Raw genomic sequence first — 22,719 nt, 5'->3', positions numbered from 1 at the left:
CATGGGAACTGTGCCAGAGTCTATAGAATTCTGGAAGATGACAATGTCAGGGTTGGGGAGCCACGGGGCCGTATAAATACGAGGCCGTGCTCTCCGGGCGAGGTAGGTTCTGGACCCAAGTGCAGAAACCAGACAAGAGACACATATACGGTACTTTGTTTGAACTTTACCAAATTCACACATAACTAGATTAACACAGCAATATACATAAGAACTAGAGACAAGAGAACTCGAGACAGAGACATAAGCATACATAAGAACTAGAGACAAGTTACAAGACAGCTAGTCAAGATAGGAACTCAGGACAGCTTCCATGAGGAAGCCCACTTGTCTATACTGAGCTTGCGACAAGCTACCACAAGGGGCAACCGGCTTGCTGAGGCTAAACTCCAGACAAGCTACCCCAAGGGTAATTGGCTTACCAATGCAAAGCTCAAGACAAGATCCCAACGGCTCCCACATAGCAACACGCCAGTCCAAACAGCACCTTACCAAGACAAGCAGCTCAACAAAACAAGACTTAAATACATCTTAAATCCAGAGACAAGAACACAGACTTAGATACATAGCTCGAGAGAACTAGAACACAGACTTAGGTACATAGCTCGAGAGAACTAGAACACAGACTTAGATACATAACTCGAGAGAACTATGGCACAGACTTAGATACATAGCTCAAGAGATCTATGACAGCCAGCTTGTGAAAGCAAGCTGCCATAGCGGAAAGGCTAGTCACACAGAGAACCTAGTCAAGACAAGGACCATTGTCAAGACTAACTCCCTGTTTCACCCTAGTGAGGACTGAGCACTGAGTAAAACAACAACAGAACTTATATACCAAGAAAACCAGGTGCCACCCATAAACAGCTAACAGGCTGTTTAAAACTAACACAGGGTTAAGAACAATTAACACCGGAGACTAGGACAATTAGAGCTCATTCTCTTCCAGCTCTGAGTGGAGAAGGCTGTGCTGGTGCAGAGCTCCTGCTGCTGTGGGGAGCACCACCACAACTTCCGGGTGCCTGGAGAGGACGGAGGAGAGGACAGAGGAGGAGGCCAGCCCTACTACAACAAGAGGCCAACTTCCATCACTGCCTCCAACTTGGCCTCCAGTGAGGGAGAGAGGGAGAGAATACCACTCCATTACAACTTGCATTGAGGGGAGGAGCTGCTGCTGCATCTTTAACATCTGCAGGTGGGTGTCTTAGTGCATTCCCCCTTAAAGACTTTGCATTCCAGGCGGGGGGAGAAAAGAAGACAGGCCGGACGCCTGGCCTGGGTTGGCTGGAGCCTGCCCAGGTGAAGCTTGTTTCCAGCGCATCGAGAAGACCTGGTGTGGGCTGAGCCTGGGCTTTTTCCAGCCTGCCCAGGTGAAGACGTCTTCTCCCCCTGCCTGAAGACCTGCTTAAGATTTTGTTTATTCCATCGGGGGAGTGCACCCAGCCGACGCCCACCCACCGACCAACACCTTAAGTGGGGACACTGCCATTGCGTCCCCCTCCTCCCCATCCCCCTCTTTCTCTCTCCTTGTCCTCTCTCTGCCTCTCCAAAAGGCACCTCTTTTATTATTTTTACTAATTACCCATTGAGCAGAGGGAAGGAAGGGCCCCCTCCCAATTAATACCATCAAGGGGAGAGGCGGGCCAGTTAATTTACACTCCCTCTGCTCTGGGAAAGATATATTACTGAGGCCATTAACATCTTGGGGCCTGTGACTTTTGGGGTGTGTGTAGCTCTTCCTTAAAAACCGCCCCACGATGGCGAGCACTTCTTCGGCGGTGACGGGGCCAGCGATGACTTTTGCGGCGGCGGCGGCCAAAGCCTCGGCTGCTCCCGCTGCTGCTGCTGCCCCGTCGCCGTTCCGCTTGATGACCATCAAGCTCGGGGTGAGGAGCTACACCCACCCCAACATGACTATTGAGGCATGCGTGAAGGCTATGGCCGGGGTTGTCGGCCCTCCGGCCATAGTCGCCGCCTCAAAAATGTATGGGAAGGCTGTCTTTTTCCTGGAGTCCGAGCGGGCGGTGGCCCTGGCCATCGCCCAGGGGCTCACCGTGGGCGGGACTTTCCTGCCGGTGGACCCGCTGGAGGCCACCTTGCAGAGGGTGGTCCTGTCGAACGTCCCGCCCTATATCACCGGTGAGCTCCTCCTCCCCCACCTACGTCAACTTGGGGAGGTGAGGTCGGGGATTTCCCCGATCCCGCTCGGGCTCCGGGAAAGCAGCCTTCGCCATGTCTTCTCCTTCCGGCGCCAAGCTTTCGTCCAGCTGGCGTGGGAGGGGGAGACGGACGGGGCTTTCACGGTCCTCCACGGGGGGACCCCGTACCGCGTCTTCTGGACGACGGACGGCGTGCGGTGCCACGCCTGTAGGGAGGTGGGGCACGTGCGCAAAAACTGCCCCGCCTCCAAGGCCGCCAAGTCATCTGGCGCGGCCAAGGCTGGCGCCGCCGCCGCTCCTCCCTCCGGGACTAGCCGCACCCCCGCTCGATCCAACGCTACCGGGGTGCGGTCGTCGTCGGAGGTCGATGCCATCCTGGCCTCCGGCGGGGGGGAGGAGGGAGGTCCGGTCCGAAAGAAGGCGCGGGACAAGACGGGAAACCGAGGGGTGGGTCCCCCTGCGGAGAGCGTCCCCCACGATATGGAGCCCCTGACGCCGGAGAGCGTCGCCGCGCTAATCGCGGAGTGCGGAGGGGGGAAGGCTCTCGTGGCCGAGCCTGTGGCCACGACCGCCGAGGCGGTAATGCCAGTACCTGCGGCCGGGCTCGGGCCCGGGGGACCCAAGGAACTCTCTCCTCCAGAAGGAGCAGGGGAGGCCCCTGAAGAAATGGAGGCCTCCCTTTACCCCTCCGCGCTAAAAAGAAGGCGTGACCCACTGGATGAGGAGGAGGACCGGGAGGAGGAAGGTCCCTCCGGTCAGGGGGAGTCGTTGCCCGCCGCGGGCGCTGCGCCCCACCCCACCGCTAACACCATTACGGGCGAACGGCAGGGGTCGCCTGTCCCTGAGGAGGCTGAGGCAGAAGCGTCTGCCCAGCTCGTGCCTCCCGGGGATGGGGACGAGACCCTGCCCGTGGGGGGGGTCGCAGAACAACCCGCGGCAGTTGTAGATCCACTGCTGGTGGCATTGCCCCTCGACGGGTCGGGCGGCCAGGGGACCGGGTCGGGCGAGCCGTCTGAGGACGAGCTCGCCCAGAACGACCCAGATTTTTCCCAGGTGCTGCTCGACCTCGTCGAGGTATGTAAAAATTTCACCCCGTCTGCTGGGTCAGAGGCCGGTGGCGTCGCAGAGGAGAGCCCTCGGTCTGTGTCTCCGGCGCCGGGCGACTTGGAGGAGGCCCGGTTTTCGTATTCTCCGGTCTCTCCGGCCTCTCCGGTCGTTCCGGCGCCTGGGGCGGAGGGGGTCTCCGAACCGCCGCCGTCATCTGGCCCGGCCCCCCTAGAGGAGCCCAGGGAGAAATCCTCCGCTACCGATCCTGGGGGTGGGATCCGGGCGGAGGCGGGGACGGCCGTCACGGCCGAGCCGCCCGACGCGCACTGCGTGGCGGACGGTATGGCCGACGGTGGCGACCCCCCGGCGGAGGACGGGGACTCGGTGGTAGGGGCGGAGGAGGATCTACATGCCGTCGCCGAGGAGGCGATGGACGCCTCGCGCCCCTCGCCGGGACCCCCCTCGATCTCATTCCCGTCAGTGACCTCCGGGACTTTGTGGCCACGTGCCAGGGTCGCCGTACCACCCGGCGGGCCCTCGACAGATGGTCGGAGCTGTCGCTGCTCATCGGGTCGGCCCGCGTCGCCTACAGGACTATGGGCGAGGACGCGGGCGCGGACCTGCTCGAGCTGCGTCGGTTCCGGCTGTTTCTCACTGGGCTGCTGAGGAAGTGGCGGTCGACTAGCGGCCGCCCTTCCTTACCCCGTTAGTCAAAAGTAGGGGTTGGTTGTGCTTCTGAAATGAAGATAACCATAGCCAGCCTCAACGTCAACGGCAGCAGGGAAGCTAGCCGTAGGTTTAATAACTTTTCTGTCCTTCGGGACGGGAAGTATGCGGTGTGCTTCCTGCAAGAACCCCACACCGTTCCGGGAGACGAGGCCACGTGGCTCCTGGAGTGGCAAGGATGGGTCAACATGAGTCACCACTCCAGTGTTTCCAGTGGGGTGGCTATTTTGTTGGCCACGCATTTTCAGCCGGAGATCTTGGGGGTCAAGGAGCTCGTGCCGGGCCGCTTGCTCCAGGTCACCATTCGCCTGGGGGGCGTGCCGTTCCATCTAGTGAACGTGTACGCCCCCGGGGCCGGTGTGCAGCAAGCGCGCTTCTTTGAAGAAGTGTCCACTCTTTTGGGCTCCATCGACGCGGGCGAGTGCGTCGTCCTCGGGGGGGATTTTAATTGTACCCTCGAGGCGAGGGACCGTACGGGTACCCAGCGGAGCCCGGCGTCGGTGGGGATGTTGAGGGACCTGGTCGGGTCCCTCGACTTGGTGGATGTCTGGCGTAATCTCCATCCCGACTCCAGCGCCTTCACTTTTGTGAGGTCTGGGGGAGGAGCGTCCAGGATCGACCGCCTCTACATTTCCCGGGCGCACGTCTCCTGCGTTCCGACGGCTTCCGTGCGGCCGGTGCCGTGCACGGACCACCACCTGGTGTGGGCGGAGCTCGTGCCGCCGCGCGCCGGGTGGCGGTCCGCGTACTGGCACTTTAACAACCTGCTGCTGGAGGACGCGCGGTTCCGGGATTCGTTCGGTCGGTTCTGGGCCGGCTGGAGAAGGAAGCAGGGGGGCTTCCCCTCCTTGAGGCTATGGTGGGATGTGGGCAAGGCTCACATCCGTCTCTTCTGTCAGGAGTACGCGAAGGGGTCGACCAAGAGGCGGGAGGCCCGGGTCGGGCAGTTGGAGAAGGAGGTGCTCGACCTGGAGTCCCGTCTCGGTCAAGTCGCCGAGGACCCGGCCCTGCGGCTGGCGTACGAAGAGAAGAAGGGCGCGCTGAAGGACCTGCAGCTCGTCGGGTCCCGAGGCGCATACGTGAGGTCGCGGATCCAGTTCCTGCGGGACCTGGACCGCGGCTCCTCCTTCTTCTACTCGCTGGAAAAAAGACGGGGTGTCCGTAAGCAGCTTTTGGAGCTGCTGGCCGACGACGGATCTCCGGTCTCGGATCCGGAGGGAATCCACGCGGAGACCCGCGCCTATTATGGGGCTCTGTTCTCTCCAGATCCATCCAGCGAGGACGCGCGCGGAGTTTTGTGGGAGGACCTGCCGAAGGTCGGCCTGGAGGGCGCCAAAAAATTGGACGCTCCTCTGAGTTTGGAGGAGCTGTCCGGCGCCCTCCGCCAGCTCTCTCGGGGGAAGTCCCCGGGATGGACGGGCTGACCGTGGAGTTCCACAGGGCGTTTTGGGCGTCCTGGGGGGCGACTACGTGCGGGTCCTGGGGGAATGTTTGGCGACCGGGGAGATGCCCCTCTCGTGTCGCAGGGCGGTGATCGTCCTGCTGCCTAAGAGGGGTGATCTCCGCCTCCTTAAGAACTGGCGCCCGGTCTCCCTCCTCAGCACGGATTACAAAATATTTGCCAGGGCCATGTCTGTTCGCCTTGGCACCGTGCTGGCCCGCATGATCCATCCCGACCAGTCCTACATGGTCCCGGGCCGGACCATTCACGATAATATCCATCTGGTGCGGGACCTGGTCCACCATTCCCAGAGGGCTGGTCTGTCGATCGCCTTCCTTTCCCTGGATCAGGAGAAGGCGTTCGACAGGGTGGATCACGAGTATCTTTTCGGGACTCTGCGCGCTTTCGGGTTCGGGACGCATTTTGTCGCCCGGATCCGACTTCTGTACGCTGCCGCGGAGTGTCTGATTAAAGTTAACGGGTCCTTGACGGCGCCCCTTCGCTTCGGGAGGGGGGTGCGTCAGGGATGCCCAATGTCCGGCCAGTTATATGCCATTTGCGTGGAGCCTTTCCTGCGCCTCTTGCGGAAGAGGTTGACGGCATTGGCTCTGCAAGGGCCGGGCGTGGAGGTGGTCCTCTCGGCTTACGCCGATGACGTGCTCCTCATGGTCACGGATCCCGTTGACTTGCGGAGGATGCGGGAATGCCAGCAGATTTACTCGGACGCATCCTCCACCAGGGTCAACTGGGGGAAATGTTCTGGACTCCTGGTGGGTCAGTGGCAGGTGGACTCTCTGCCGGAGGAGTTCAGGCCCTTCGCCTGGAGTACTACGCACCTCCTCTACTTGGGAGTCTACCTCAGCCCGGCCGAGGACGCCTGGCCGGCGAACTGGCACGAGCTGGAGGACAAAGTCACCGCTCGCTTAGGACGCTGGACAGGATTGCTCCGAGTGTTGTCCTACAGGGGTCGGGCGTTGGTCATAAACCAACTGGTGGCCGCCATGTTGTGGTACCGGTTGGTTACTCTGACCCCCCCCCCCTGCGTTTTTCGCCAGGATACAGAAGAAGCTCGTCGACTTCTTCTGGAACAACAGGATACACTGGGTCGCTGCCGCGGTTCTGAGTCTCCCGCTTAGGGAGGGCGGTCAGGCGCTGGTGTGCCTTCGCACCCAGGCTGCGACTTTCCGTCTTCAGATGCTGCAGAGATACCTGTACGTCGAGAATCCTCCCAGATGGTGTGCGCTGGCGACGCATTTTTTCCGCCAGCTGCACGGCCTCAATTACGACATGCAGCTCCTGTTTCTGGAAGTGGGCAGAAGGCGTGCCAGCCTGCAGGAGCTGCCTGTCTTTTACCAGGAACTGCTATGGGTTTGGAACTCCGTCGCCTCCAGGCGGAGCTCCCCCCCGTCAGGAATGGCGGCTGTCCTTCGAGAGCCGCTGTTCAGGAATCCGCACCTTCACATCCGTGAGTTCGGGTGGCTGGCGGAGCGGAGGGCTGTGCCCGGTAGGCTGACTAGAGTCGGGGACCTACTCGATGGCGGAGGAGCGGGCTGGATGGCGCCGGAGGAGTTGGTGCGGCGCATGTCGTGGGACGACGTCCGGCTCGCGGTCGATGCCATCGAGGCGGTGAAGGCGAAGTTGCGCCCCGGTGCCACGAGGTGTATCGAGGCGGCTCAAGCGCGTGGGGCGATCCCGCCCGGGCTTACTCCCGTTCGGACGGAATTCCTTATCGGCGCCCTGCCCCAAAGCTCCCCTAGGGGTTTGGTGCCTCACAACTTGAGCCGTGTCGAGGAGATGCCCTCCGTGCTTTTCCATTCTGCGCGGAGGGGTTTCCTGTATGGGCTGCTCTTGCACACCTTCCACTTTGCCATCTTCGCCTGCCGTCCGGACACGCCGTGGCGTGACGTTTTACCTTCCGGCGGAGGCGGAGGTCCCCAATGGGGGGCTCTCTATGCGGGTGTCTTCCCTTGTTCTATTGGGGACTTGGCCTGGAGGGTGTTGCACATGCAGTCCCGTGCAACAAGTTTCTAAGTAGTTTCACGGACTCCCGGGCCGCTTGTTTGTTCTGCGGTCTGGAGGAGTCCGTGTTCCATGTTTATGTCGGGTGTGGGAGGTTGCAGCCCCTCTTCCATTATTTGAAGGGGCTGCTCCTCAAATTTTGGTTGCACTTCAGTCCCATGCTCTTGATCTACGGTCACCCGGTGCGGAGGGGAGCGGGCAGGTCGGAGGACCTCCTCGTGGGGCTGCTCCTGGGCCTGGCCAAGAAAGCCATTAATTGGTCCAGGCAGCGGGCGGTCGAGGGGGTCGTCCGGCCGGATTGCCTCCCTCTCTTCCGCGGCCACGTTCGCGGCCGGGGGGCCCTGGAGATGGAGCACGCGGTGTCCGCCGGCGAGCTCGAGCTCTTTCGTGACCGGTGGGCGCCGCGGGGACTGGAGTGCATAATTGGTTTAAACAACCAAACTTTAATTTAATTGGTTAAGTCTTGTTTCGGGGTTTTTTGTTAGTGTATTTGTTTAATGTATTTTTATTGGTTTAACACAAGAGGGTTAAGAACAATTAACACCGGAGACCAGGACAATTAGAGCTCATTCTCTTCCAGCTCTGAGTGGAGAAGGCTGTGCTGGTGCAGAGCTCCTGCTGCTGTGGGGAGCACCACCACGACTACCGGGTGCCTGGAGAGGACGGAGGAGAGGACAGAGGAGGAGGCCAGCCCTACTACAACAAGAGGCCAACTTCCATCACTGCCTCCAAATTGGCCTCCAGTGAGGGAGAGAGGGAGAGAATACCACTCCATTACAACTTGCAAGGAGGGGAGGAGCTGCTGCTGCATCTTTAACATCTGCAGGTGGGTGTCTTAGTGCATTCCCCCTTAAAGACTTTGCATTCCAGGCGGGGGGAGAAAAGAAGACAGGCCGGACGCCTGGCCTGGGTTGGCTGGAGCCTGCCCAGGTGAAGCTTGTTTCCAGCGCATCGAGAAGACCTGGTGTGGGCTGAGCCTGGGCTTTTTCCAGCCTGCCCAGGTGAAGACGTCTTCTCCCCCTGCCCGAAGACCTGCTTAAGATTTTGTTTATTCCATCGGGGGAGTGCACCCAGCCGACGCACACCCACCGACCAACACCTTAAGTGGGGACCCTGCCATTGCGGCCCCCCCTCCTTCCCATCCCCCTCTTTCTCTCTCCTTGTCCTCTCTCTGCCTCTCCAAAAGGCACCTCTTTTATTATTTTTACTAATTACCCATTGAGCAGAGGGAAGGAAGGGCCCCCCTCCCAATTAATACCATCAAGGGGAGAGGCGGGCCAGTTAATTTACACTCCCTCTGCTCTGGGAAAGACATATTACTGAGGCCATTAACATCTTGGGGCCTGTGACTTTTGGGGTGTGTGTAGCTCTTCCTTAAAAACCGCCCCACGATGGCGAGCACTTCTTCGGCGGTGACGGGGCCAGCGATGACGTTTGCGGCGGCGGCGGCCAAAGCCTCGGCTGCTCCCGCTTCCGCTGCTGCATCGTCGCCGTTCCGCCTGCTGACTGAAAAACTTGGGGTGAAGAGCAACACCCACCCCAACATGACTATTGAGGCGTGCGTGAAGGCTATGGCCGGGGTTGTCGGCCCTCCGGCCATAGTCGCCGCCTCAAAAATGTACGGGAAGGCTGTCTTTTTCCTGGAGTCCGAGCGGGCGGTGGCCCTGGTCATCGCCCAGGGGCTCACCGTGGGCGGGACTTTCCTGCCGGTGGACCCGCTTGAGGCCATCGCGCAGAGGGTTGTCCTATCGAACGTCCTGCCCTATATCACCGGTGAGCTACTCCTCCCCCACCAACGTCAACTTGGGGAGGTGAGGTCGGGGATTTCCCCGATCCCGCTCGGGCTCCGGGAAAGCAGCCTTCGCCATGTCTTCTCCTTCTGGCGCCAAGCTTTCGTCCAGCTGGCGCGGGAGGGGGAGACGGACGGGGCTTTCACTGTCCTCCATGGGGGGACCCCGTACCGTGTCTTCTGGACGACGGACGGCGTGCGGTGCCACGCCTGTAGGGAGGTGGGGCACGTGCACAAAAGCTGCCCCGCCTCCAAGGCCGCCAAGTCATCTGGCGTGGCCAAGGCTGGCGCCGCCGCCGCTCCTCCCTCCGGGACTAGCCGCGCCCCCGCTCGATCCAACGCTACCGGGGCGCGGTCGTCGTCGGAGGTCGATGCCATCCTGGCCTCCGGCGGGGGGGAGGAGGGAGGTCCGGTCCGAAAGAAGGCGCGGGACAAGACTCGAAACCGAGGGGTGGATCCCCCCGCGGAGAGCGTCCCCCACGATATGGAGCCCCTGACACCGGAGAGCGTCGCCGCGCTAATCGCGGAGTGCGGAGGGGGGGGCCCTCGTGGCCGAGCCTGTGGCCGCGACCGCCGAGGCGGTAATGCCAGAACCTGCGGCCGGGCTCGGTTCCGGGGGACCCAAAGAACTCGCTCCTCCAGAAGGAGCAGGGGAGGCCCCTGAAGAAATGGAGGCCTCCCTTTACCCCTCCGCGCTAAAAAGAAGGCGTGACCCCCTGGATGAGAAGGAGGACCGGGAGGAGGAAGGTCCCTCCGGTCAGGGGGAGTCGTCGCCCGCCGCGGGCGCTGCGCCCCACCCCACCGCTAACACCATTATGGGCGAACGGCAGGGGTCGCCTGTCCCTGAGGAGGCTGAGGCAGAAGCGTCTGCCCAGCTCGTGCCTCCCGGGGATGGGGACGAGACCCTGCCCGTGGGGGGGGTCGCAGAACAACCCGCGGCGGTTGTAGATCCACTGCTGGTGGCATTGCCCCTCGACGGTTCGGGCGGCCAGGGGACCGGGTCGGGCGAGCCGTCTGAGGACGAGCTCGCCCAGAACGACCCGGATTTTTCCCAGGTGCTGCTCGACCTCGTCGAGGTATGTAAAAATTTCACCCCGTCTGCTGGGTCAAAGGCCGGTGGCGTCGCAGAGGAGGGCCCTCGGTCTGTGTCTCCGGCGCCGGGCGACTTGGAGGAGGCCCGGTTTTCGTATTCTCCGGTCTCTCCGGCCTCTCCGGTCGTTCCGGCGCCTGGGGCGGAGGGGGTCTCCGAACCGCCGCCGTCATCTGGCCCGGCCCCCCTAGAGGAGCCCAGGGAGAAAGCCTCCGCTACCGATCCTGGTGGTGGGATCCGGGCGGAGGCGGGGCCGGCCGTCACGACCGAGCCGCCCGACGCGCACTGCGTGGCGGACAGTTTGGCCGACGGTGGTGACCCCCCGGAGGAGGACGGGGACTCGGTGGTAGGGGCGGAGGAGGATCTAGATGCCGTCGCCGAGGAGGCGATGGATGATCTCGCGCCCCTCGCCGTGACCCCCCTCGATCTCATTCCCGTCAGGGACCTCCGGGACTTTGTGGCCATGTGCCAGGGTCGCCGTACCACCCGGCGGGCCCTCGACAGATGGTCGGAGCTGGCGCTGCTTATCGGGTCGGCCCGCGTCGCCTACAGGACTATGGGCGAGGACGCGGGCGCGGACCCGCTCGAGCTGCGTCGGTTCCGGCTGTTTCTCACTGGGCTGCTGAGGAAGTGGCGGTCGACTAGCGGCCGCCCTTCCTCACCCCGTTAGTCATAAGTAGGGGTTGGTTGTGCTTCTGAAATGAAGATAACCATAGCCAGCCTCAACGTCAATGGCAGCAGGGAAGCTAGCCGCAGGTTTAATTACTTTTCGGTCCTTCGGGACGGGAAGTATGCGGTGTGCTTCCTGCAAGAAATCCACACCGTTCCGGGAGACGAGGCCACGTGGCTCCTGGAGTGGCAAGGAGGGGTCAACATGAGTCACCTCTCCAGTGTTTCCAGTGGGTTGGCTATCTTGTTGGCCCCGCATTTTCAGCCGGAGATCTTGGGGGTCAAGGAGCTCGTGCCGGGCCGCTTGCTCCAGGTCACTGTTCGCCTGGGGGGCGTGCCGTTCCATCTAGTGAACGTGTACGCCCCCGGGGCCGGTGCGCAGCAAGCGCGCTTCTTTGAAGAAGTGTCCACTCTTTTGGGCTCCATCGACGCGGGCGAGTGCGTCGTCCTCGGGGGGGATTTTAATTGTACCCTCGAGGCGAGGGACCGTACGGGTACCCAGCGGAGCCCGGCGTCGGTGGGGAAGTTGAGGGACCTGGTCGGGTCCCTCGACTTGGTGGACGTCTGGCGTAATCTCCATCCCGACTCCAGCGCCTTCACTTTTGTGAGGTCTGGGGGAGGAGCGTCCAGGATCGAACGCCTCTACATTTCCCGGGCGTACGTCTCCTGCGTTCCGACGGCTTCCGTGCGGCCAGTGCCGTGCACGGACCACCACCTGGTGTGGGCGGAGCTCGTGCCGCCGTGCGCCGGGGGGTGGTCCGCGTACTGGCACTTTAACAACCTGCTGCTGGAGGACGCGCGGTTCCGGGATTCGTTCGGTCGGTTCTGGGCCGGCTGGAGAAGGAAGCAGGGGGGCTTCCCCTCCTTGAGGCTATGGTGGGATGTGGGCAAGGCTCACATCCGTCTCTTCTGTCAGGAGTACGCGAAGGGGTCGACCAAGAGGCGGGAGGCCCGGGTCGGGCAGATGGAGAAGGAGGTGCTCGACCTGGAGTCCCGTCTCGGTCAAGTCGCCGAGGACTCGGCCCTGCGGCTGGCGTACGAAGAGAAGAAGGGCGCGCTGAAGGACCTGCAGCTCGTCGGGTCTCAAGGCGCGTACGTGAGGTCGGGGATCCAGTTCCTGCGGGACCTGGACCGCGGCTCCCCCTTCTTCTACTCGCTGGAAAAAAGACGGGGGGTCCGTAAGCAGCTTTTGGAGCTGCTGGCCGACGACGGATCTCCGGTCTCGGATCCGGAGGGAATCCGCGCGGAAACCCGCGCCTATTACGGGGCTCTGTTCTCTCCGGATCCATCCAGCGAGGACGCGCGCGGAGTTTTGTTGGAGGACCTGCCGAAGGTCGGCCTGGAGGGCGCCGAAAAATTGGACGCTCCTCTGAGTTTGGAGGAGCTGTCCGGCGCCCTCCGCCAGCTCTCTAGGGGGAAGTCCCCGGGGCTGGACGGGCTGACCGTGGAGTTCCACAGGGCGTTCTGGGGCGTCCTGGGGGGCGACTACGTGCGTGTCATGGGGGAATGTTTGGCGACCAGGGAGATGCCCCTCTCATGGCGCAGGGCGTTGATCGTCCTGCTGCCTAAGAGGGGTGATCTCCGCCTCCTTAAGAACTGGCGCCCGGTCTCCCTCCTCAGCACGGATTACAAAATCTTTGCCAGGGCCATGTCCGTTCGCCTTGGCACCGTGCTGGCCCGCATGATCCATCCCGACCAGTCCTACACGGTCCCGGGCCAGACCATTCACGATAACATCCATCTGGTCCGGGACCTGGTCCACCATTCCCAGAGGGCTGGTCTGTCGGTCGCCTTCCTTTCCCTGGATCAGGAGAAGGTGTTCGACAGGGTGGATCACGAGTATCTATTCGGGACTCTGCGCGCTTTCGGGTTCGGGACGCATTTTGTCGCCCGGATCCGACTTCTGTACGCTGCCGCGGAGTGTCTGATTAAAGTTAACGGGCCCTTGACGGCGCCCCTTCGCTTCGGGAGGGGGGTGCGTCAGGGATGCCCCATGTCCGGCCAGTTATATGCCATTTGCGTGGAGCCTTTCCTGCGCCTCTTGCGGAAGAGGTTGGCGGGATTGGCTCTGCAAGGGCCGGGCGTGGAGGTGGTCCTCTCGGCTTACGCCGATGACGTGCTCCTCGTGGTCACGGATCCCGTTGACTTGCGGAGGATGCGGGAATGCCAGCAGATTTACTCAGACGCATCCTCCGCCAGGATCAACTGGGGGAAATGTTCTGGACTCCTGGTGGGTCAGTGGCAGGTGGACTCTCTGCTGAAGGAGTTCAGGCCCTTCGCCTGGAGTACTATGCACCTCCTCTACTTGGGAGTCTACCTCAGCCCGGCCGAGGAAGCCTGGCCGGCGAACTGGCACGAGCTGGAGGCCGAAGTCACCGCTCACTTAGGACGCTGGACAGGACTGCTCCGAGTGTTGTCCTACAGGGGTCGGGCGTTGGTCATAATCCAACTGGTGGCCGCCATGTTGTGGTACCGGTTGGTTACTCTGATCCCCCCCCCTGCGTTTGTCGCCAGGATACAGAAGAAGCTCGTCGACTTCTTCTGGAACAACAGGAAGCACTGGGTCGCTGCCGCGGTTCTGAGTCTCCCGCTTAGGGAGGGCGGTCAGGAGTTGGTGTGCCGCCGCACCCAGGCTGCGACTTTCCGTCTTCGGACGCTGCAGAGATACCTGCACGTCGAGAATCCTCCAAGATGGTGTGCGCTGGCGACGTATTTTTTCCGCCAGCTGCACGGCCTCAATTACGACACGCAGCTCCTGTTTTTGGAGGTGAGCGGCAGGCGCGAGAGCCTGCGGGAGCTGCCTGTCTTTTACCAGGAACTACTATGGGTTTGGAATCACGTCGCCTCCAGGCGGAGCTCTCCCCCGTCAGAAGCGTCGGCCGTCCTCCGGGAGCCGCTGTTCAGGAATCCGCACCTCCACGTCCGCGAGTTCGGGTGGCTGGCGGAACGCAGGGCTGTGCCTGGCAGGGTGACTAGAGTCGGGGACCTACTCGATGGCGGAGGAGCGGGCTGGATGGCGCCAGAGGAGCTGGCGCGGCGCATGTCGTGGGACGACGTCCGGCTCGCGGTCGATGCCATCGGGGCGGTAAAAGCGATGCTGCCCCCCGGCGCCACAAGGTGCGTTGAGGCGGCTCGGGCACGTGGGGAGATCCCGTCCGAGCTTACTCCCGTTCGGATGGAATTCCTTATCGGCGCCTTGCCGCGAGACTCCCCTCGGGGATCGGCGCCTCACAACTTGAGCCATCTCGAGGAAATACCCTCCGTGCTTTTTCATTCTGCGCAGAGGGGTTTCCTGTACGGGCTGCTCTTGCACACCTTCCACTTTGCCATCTTCGCCTGCCGTCCGGACACGCCGTGGCGTGCCGTTTTACCTCCGGACGGAGGCGGAGGTCCCCAATGGGTGGCTCTCTATGCGGGAGTCCTCCCTTGTTCTACCGGGGATTTGGCCTGGAGGGTGTTGCACAGAGCAGTTCCGTGCAATAGACTTTTAAGCAGGTTTACGGACTCCCAGACCGCCTGTTTGTTTTGCGGTCTGGAGGAGTCCGTCTTTCACGTTTACACGGGGTGTGAGAGGTTGCAGCCCCTCTTCCATTTTTTGAGGGGGCTGCTCCTCAAATTTTGGTTGCACTTCAGTCCCACGCTCCTGATCTACGGTCACCCCGTGCGGAGGGGAGCGGGCGGGTCGGAGGACCTCCTCGTGGGCCTGCTCCTGGGCCTGGCCAAGAAAGCCATCAATTGGTCCTGGCAGCGGGCGAGCGAGGGGGTCGTCCGACCGGATTGCCTCCCCCTCTTCCGTGGCCATGTTCGCGCCCGGGTGGCCCTGGAGATGGAGCAGGCAGTGTCCGCCGGCACGCTCGAGCTCTTTCGTGACCGGTGGGCGCTGCGGGGACTGGAGTGCATTATTAATCGGGACAACCAAATTTTAATTTGATTGGTGGAGGGCTATTTAAAAGGGTAATTGAGTTTTTGTCACCTTATTTGTGAATTTGTTTTTTTGGTCGAATTAAAAGAGAGGGTTAAGAACAATTAACACCGGAGACGAGGACAATTAGAGCTCATTCTCTTCCAGCTCTGATTGGAGAAGGCTGTGCTGGTGCAGAGCTCCTGCTGCTGTGGGGAGCACCACCACAACTATCGGGTGCCTGGAGAGGACGGAGGAGAGGACAGAGGAGGAGGCCAGCCCTACTACAACAAGAGGCCAACTTCCATCACTGCCTCCAACTTGGCCTCCAGTGAGTGAGAGAGGGAGAGAATACCACTCCATTACAACTTGGAAGGAGGGGAGGAGCTGCTGCTGCATCTTTAACATCTGCAGGTGGGTGTCTTAGTGCATTCCCCCTTAAAGACTTTGCATTCCAGGCGGGGGGAGAAAAGAAGAGAGGCCGGAAGCCTGGCCTGGGTTGGCTGGAGCCTGCCCAGGTGAAGCCTGTTTCCATCGCATCAAGAAGACTTGGTGTGGGCTGAGCCTGGGCTTTTTGCAGCCTGCCCAGGTGAAGACGTCTTCTCCCCCTGCCCGAAGACCTGCTTAAGACTTTGTGTTCCATCGGGGGAGTGCATCCAGCTGACACCCACCCACCGAACAACACCCTGAGTGGGGTCCCTGCCTTTGCGGCCCCCCTCCTTCCCATCCCCCTCTTTCTCTCTCCTTGTCCTCTCTCTGCCTCTCCAAAAGGCACCTCTTTTATTTATTTTTTTCTAATTACCCATTGAGCAGAGGGAAGGAAGGGCCCCCCTCCCAATTAATACCATCAGGGGGAGAGGCGGGCCAGTTAATTTACACTCCCTCTGCTCTGGGAAAGACATATTTACTGAGGCCATTAACATCTTGGGGCCTGTGACTTTTGGGGTGTGTGTAGCTTTTCCTTAAAAACCGCCCCACGATGGCGAGCACTTCTTCGGCGGTGACGGGGCCAGCGATGACCTATGCGGCGGCGGCGGCCAAAGCCTCGGCTGCTCCCGCTGCTGCTGCCCCGTCGCCGTTCCGGTTGATGACCATGAAGCTCGGGGTGAAGAGCTACACCCACCCCAACATGACTATTGAGGCGTGCGTAAAGGCTATGGCCGGGGTTGTCGGCCCTCCGGCCACAGTCGCCGCCTCAAAAATGTATGGGAAGGCTGTCTTTTTCCTGGAGTCCGAGCGGGCGGTGGCCCTGGCCATCGCCCAAGGGCTCACCGTGGGCGGGACTTTCCTGCCGGTGGACCCGCTGGAGGCCACCGCGCAGAGGGTTGTCCTGTCAAACGTCCCACCATATATCGCTGGTGAGCTCCTCCTCCCCCACCTACGTCAACTTGGGGAGGTGAAGTCGGGGATTTCCCCGATCCCGCTCGGGCTCCGGGAAAGCAGCCTTCGCCATGTCTTCTCCTTCCGGCGCCAGGCTTTCGTCCAGCTGGCGCGGGAGGGGGAGACGGACGGGGCTTTCACGGTCCTCCATGGGGGGACCCCGCACCGCGTCTTCTGGATGGCGGACGGCGTGCGGTGCCACGCCTGTAGGGAGGTGGGGCACGTGGGCAAAAACTGCCCCGCCTCCAAGGCCGCCAAGTCATCTGGCGCGGCCGAGACTGGCGCCGCCGCCGATCCTTCCTCCGGGTCTATCCGCGCCCCCTCCCGAACAAAAGCTAACGGGGCGCGGTCGTCGTCGGAGGTCGATGCCATCCTGGCCTCCGGCGGGGGGGAGGAGGGAGGTCCGGTCCGAAAGAAGGCGCGGGACAAGACGCGAAACCATAGGGTGGGTCCCCCCGCGGAGGGCGTCCCCCATGATATGGAGCCCCTGACGCCGGAGAGCGTCGCCGCGATAATCGTGGAGTGCGGAGGGGGGGGGCCCTCGTGGCCGAGCCTGTGGCTGCGACCGCCGAGGCGGTAATTCCAGAACCTGCGGCCGGGCTCGGGCCCGGGGGACCCAAAGAACTCGCTCCTCCAGAAGGAGCAGGGGAGGCCCCTGAAGAAATGGAGGCCTCCCTTTACCTCTCCGCGCTTAAAAGAAGGCGCGACCCCCTGTATGAGGAGGAGGACTGGGAGGAGGAAGGTCCCTCCGGTCAGGGCGAGGAGTCGCCCGCCGCGGGCGCTGCGCCCCACCCCACCGCTAACACCATTGCGGGCGAACGGCAGGGGTCGCCTGTCCCTGTGGAGGCTGAGGCAGAAGCGCCTGCCCAGCTCGTGCCTCCCAGGGATGGGGACGAGACACTGCCCGTGGGGGGGGTCGCGGAACAACCCGTGGCGGGAATGGATCCATTGCTGGTGGCTTTGCCCCTCGACGGGTCGGGCGGCCAGGGGACCGGGCCGGGCGAGTCATTTGATGATGAGCTCGCCCAGAGCGGTCCGGACCTTTCGCAGGTGCTGCTCGACTTCGTTGAGGTTTGACAAAACGTTTCCCCGTCTGATGGGTCGGAGGCCGGGGGCGTTGCGGAGGAGGGCCCTCTGTCTGTGTCTCCGGCGCCGGGCGACTTGGAGGGGGCCGGGCTTTCGTTTTCTCCGGTCTCTCCGGTCGTTCCGGCGCCTGGGGCGGAGGGGGTCTCCGAACCGCCGCCGCCTGCTGGCCCGCCCCCCCTAGATGAGCCCGGGGGGGTATCCTCCGCTACCGATCCTGGGGGTGGGATCCGCGCGGAGGCGGGGCCGGCTGTAGCGGCCGGGCCGCCCGATGTGCACTGCGTGGCGGACGGTTCGGCCGCCGGTGGCGACCCCCCGGAGGAGGACTGGGACTCGGTGGTGGGGGCGGAGGAAGACTTAGAGTCCATCGCCGACGAGGCGATGGATGACCTTGCGCCTCTCGCCGGGTCCCCCCTCGTTCTCATTCCCATCAGGGAGCTCCGGGAATTTGTGGCCACGAGCCAGGGTCGCCACAGGACCCAGCGGGCCCTCGACAGATGGTCGGGGCTGGCGCTGCTCGTCGGGTCGGCCCGCGTCGCCTATAAGACCATGGGTGCGGACGCGGGCGTGAGCCCGTCCGAGCTGTGTCGGTTCCGGGCATTCCTCACCGGGCTGCTAAGGGAGTGGCGGTTGACTAGCGGCCGCCCTCCCTTCCCCCGTTAGGTTTAAGTAGGGGTTGGTTGTGCTTCTGAAATGAAGATAACCATAGCCAGCCTCAACGTCAACGGCAGCAGGGAAGCTAGCCGCAGGTTTAATAACTTTTCGGTCATTCGGGAGGAAAGTATGCGGTGTGCTTCCTGCAAGAAACCCACACCGTTCCGGGAGACGAGGCCACGTGGCTCCTGGAGTGGCAAGGAGGGGTCAACATGAGTCACCTCTCCAGTGTTTCCAGTGGGGTGGCTATCTTGTAGGCCCCGCATTTTCAGCCGGAGATCTTGGGGTTCAAGGAGCTTGTGCCGGACCGCTTGCTCCAGGTCACTGTTCGCCTGGGGGGCGTGCCGTTCCATCTAGTGAACGTGTACGCCCCCGGGGCCGGTGCGCAGCAAGCATGCTTCTTTGAAGAAGTGTCCACTCTTTTGGGCTCCATCGACGCGGGCGAGTGCGTCGTCCTCGGGGTGGATTTTAATTGTACCCTCGAGGCGAGTGACCGACGGGTACCCAGCGGAGCCCGGCGTCGGTGTGGAAGTTGAGGGACCTGGTCGGGTCCCTCGACTTGGTGGACGTCTGGCGTAATCTCCATCCCGACTCCAGCGCCTTCACTTTTGTGAGGTCTGGGGGAGGAGCGTCCAGGATCGACCGCCTCTACATTTCCCGGGCGTACGTCTCCTGCGTTCCGACGGCTTCCGTGCGGCCGGTGCCGTGCACGGACCACAACCTGGTGTGGGCGGAGCTCGTGCCGCCGCGCGCCGGGGGGGGGTCCGCGTACTGGCACTTTAACAACCTGCTGCTGGAGGACGCGCGGTTCCGAGATTCGTTCGGTCGGTTCTGGGCCGGCTGGAGAAGGAAGCAGGGGGGCTTCCCCTCCTTGAGGCTATGGTGGGATGTGGGCAAGGCTCACATCCGTCTCTTCTGTCAGGAGTACGCGAACGGGTCGACCAAGAGGCGGGAGACCCGGGTCGGGCAGTTGGAGAAGGAGGTGCTCGACCTGGAGTCCCATCTCGGTCCAGTCGCCGAGGACCCGGCCCTGCGGCTGGCGTACGAAGAGAAGAAGGGCGCGCTGAAGGACCTGCGGCTCGTCGGGTCCCGAGGCGCGTACGTGAGGTCACGGATCCAGCTCCTGCGGGACCTGGACCGCGGCTCCCCCTTCTTCTACTCGCTGGAAAAAAGACGGGGGGTCCGTAAGCAGCTTTTGGAGCTGCTGGCCGACGACGGATCTCCGGTCTCGGATCCGGAGGGAATCCGCGCGGAGACCCGCACCTATTACGGGGCTCTGTTCTCTCCGGATCCGTCCAGCGAGGACGTGCGCGGAGTTTTGTGGGAGGACCTGCCGAAGGTCGGACTGGAGGGCGCCGAAAAATTGGACGCTCCTCTGAGTTTGGAGGAGCTGTCCGGCGCCCTCCGCCAGCACTCTAGGGGGAAGTCCCCGGGGCTGGACGGGCTGACCGCGGAGTTCCACAGGGCGTTCTGGGGCTTCCTGGGGGGCGACTACGTGCGGGTCCTGGGGGAATGTTTGGCGACCGGGGAGATGCCCCTCTCGTGGCGCAGGGCGGTGATCGTCCTGCTGCCTAAGAGGGGTGATCTCCGCCTCCTTAAGAACTGGCGCCCGGTCTCCCTCCTCAGCACGGATTACAAAATCTTTGCCAGGGCCATGTCCGTTCGCCTTGGCACCGTGCTGGCCCACATGATCCATCCCGACCAGTCCTACACGGTCCCGGGCCGGACCATTCACGATAACATCCATCTGGTCCGGGACCTGGTCCACCATTCCCAGAGGGCTGGTCTGTCGGTCGCCGTCCTTTCCCTGGATCAGGAGAAGGCGTTCGACAGGGTGGATCACGAGTATCTTTTCGGGACTCTGCGCGCTTTCGGGTTCGGGACGCATTTTGTCACCCGGATCCGACTTCTGTACGCTGCCGCAGAGTGTCTGATTAAAGTTAACGGGTCCTTGACGGCGCCCCTTCGCTTCGGGAGTGGGGTGCGTCAGGGATGCCCCATGTCCGGCCAGTTATACGCCATTTGCGTGGAGCCTTTCCTGCGCCTCTTGCGGAAGAGGTTGGCGGGATTGGCTCTGCAAGGGCCGGGCGTGGATGTGGTCCTCTCGGCTTATGCCGATGACGTGCTCCTCGTGCTCACGGATCCCGTTGACTTGCGGAGGATGCGGGAATGCCAGCAGATTTACTAGGACGCATCCTCCGCCAGGATCAACTGGGGAAATGTTCTGGACCCCTGGTGGGTCAGTGGCAGGTGGACTCTCTGCTGGAGGAGTTCAGGCCCTTCGCCTGGAGTACTACGCACCTCCTCTACTTGGGAGTCTACCTCAGCCCGGCCGAGGTCGCCTGGCCGGCGAACTGGCACGAGCTGGAGGCCAAAGTCACCGCTCGCTTAGGACGCTGGACAGGACTGCTCCGAGTGTTGTCCTACAGGGGTCGGGCGTTGGTCATAAACCAACTGGTGGCCGCCATGTTGTGGTATCAGTTGGTTACTCTGATCCCCCCCCCTGCGTTTGTCGCCAGGATACAGAAGAAGCTCGTCGACTTCTTCTGGAACAACAGGAAGCACTGGGTCACTGCCGCGGTTCTAAGTCTCCCGCTTAGGGAGGGCAGTCAGGTGTTGGTGTGCCTCCCACCCAGGCTGCGACTTTCCGTCTTCGGACGCTGCAGAGATACCTGCTCGTCGAGAATCCTCCAAGATGGTGTGCGCTGGCGATGTATTTTTTCCGCCAGCTGCACGGCCTCAATTTCGACATGCAGCTCCTGTTTTTGGAGGTGAGAGGCAGGCGTGAGAGCCTGCGGGAGCTGCCTGTCTTTTACCAGGAACAACTATGGGTTTGGAATCACGTCGCCTCCAGGCGGAGCTCTCCCCCGTCAGGAGCGGCGGCTGTCCTCCGGGAGCCGCTGTTCAGGAATCCGCACCTCCACGTCCGCGAGTTCGGGTGGCTGGCGGAACGCAGGGCTGTTCCTGGCAGGGTGACTAGAGTCGGGGACCTACTCGATGGCGGAGGAGCGGGCTGGATGGCGCCAGAGGAGCTGGCGTGGCGCATGTCGTGGGTCGACGTCCGGCTCGCGGTCGATGCCATCGGGGCGGTGAAAGCGATGCTGCCCCCCGGCGCCACAAGGTGCGTCGAGGCGGCTCGGGCACGTGGGGAGATCCCGTCCGACCTTACTCCCGTTCGGATGGAATTCCTTATCGGCGCCTTGCCCCGAGACTCCCCTCGGGGATCGGCGCCTCACAACTTGAGCCGTCTCGAGGAAATACCCTCCGTGCTTTTTCACTCTGCGCGGAGGGTTTTCCTGTACGGGCTGCTCTTGCACACCTTCCACTTTGCCATCTTCGCCTGCCGTCCGGACACGCTGTGGCGTGCCGTTTTAACTCCGGACGGAGGCGGAGGTCCCCAATGGGGGGCTCTCTATGCGGGAGTCCTCCCTTGTTCTATCGGGGATTTGGCCTGGAGGGTGTTGCACAGAGCAGTTCCGTGCAATAGATTTTTAAGTAGGTTTACGGACTCCCGGACCGCCTGTTTGTTTTGCGGTCTGGAGGAGTCCGTCTTTCACGTTTACACGGGGTGTGAGAGGTTGCAGCCCCTCTTCCATTTTTTGAGGGGGCTGCTCCTCAAATTTTGGTTGCACTTCAGTCCCACGCTCCTGATCTACGGTCACCCCATGTGGAGGGGAGCGGGCGGGTCGGAGGACCTCCTCGTGGGCCTGCTCCTGGGCCTGGCCAAGAAAGCCATCAATTGGTCCTGGCAGCGGGCGAGCGAGGGGGTCGTCCGACCGGATTGCCCCCCCTCTTCCGTGTCCATGCTCGCGCCCGGGTGGCCCTAGAGATGGAGCACGCGGTGTCCGCCGGCACGCTCGAGCTTTTTCGTGATTTGTGGGCGCCGCGGGGACTGGAGTGCATAATTAATCTGGACGACCAAATTTTAATTTGATTGCTGGAGGGCTGGTTAAAAGGGTTATTGGGTATTTGTGAACTTGTTTTTTGTTTTTGGTCGAATGAAAAGAGAGGACAATTAACAAAGGAACAAACAAGTGAAGGTGCCATCTAGGGGTTACAAAAAGGAACTGACTGGCACCCTCACAGACAATCAATGAAGCTACTATTTCTACGGCCACTTCCTTAAGTACCCTAGGATGCAGATTATCAGGCTCTGGGGCCTTCAATCCCATCAATTTCCCTAACACCATTACCCTACAAATACTGATTTCAATCATTTCCTCATTCTCATTAGACCCTATGTTCCCCGACATCTCTGGGAGGTTATTTCTTTCCTCCTGTTGAAGATAGAACCAAAGTATGTATTTAATTGTTCAGTCATTTCTTTGTTCCCCATTATAAATTCCTCTGATTCTGACTGCAAGGGACGTACGCTTGACTTCACCAATCTTTTTCTCTTAACATATCTATAGAAGCTTTTACAGTCAGTTTTTATGTTAACCAGCAAATTACTCTCATACTCTATTTCTCCCCTCTGAATTATTCCATTTGTCCTCCTTTGCTGAATCATAAACTTCTCCCAATCCTCAGGTTTGCTGATTTATCGGGCCAATTTATATGTCTTCTCCATGTAACTTATGCTACCCCTAATTTCCCGTGTTAGCCACTGTTGCGCCACATTTTTTGCTATATTCAGATCTGTGATTCAGTTTTGGCCAGCAACTGAAAGGGCACAAGGAAGCAGACGACGGTAAATTGATATGTGTTACTGTTTAATAAATGTTTCTATGCTTCTGATCAAGCTTCAATTAATGTTGAGAC

Source organism: Somniosus microcephalus, unplaced genomic scaffold (genome assembly GCF_052327205.1).
Source record: "Somniosus microcephalus isolate GS21.2 unplaced genomic scaffold, FLI_Smic_1.0 unresolved_chr8, whole genome shotgun sequence".
Taxonomy (NCBI): Eukaryota; Metazoa; Chordata; class Chondrichthyes; order Squaliformes; family Somniosidae; genus Somniosus; species Somniosus microcephalus.
Note: the sequence above shows the minus strand (reverse complement) of the source record.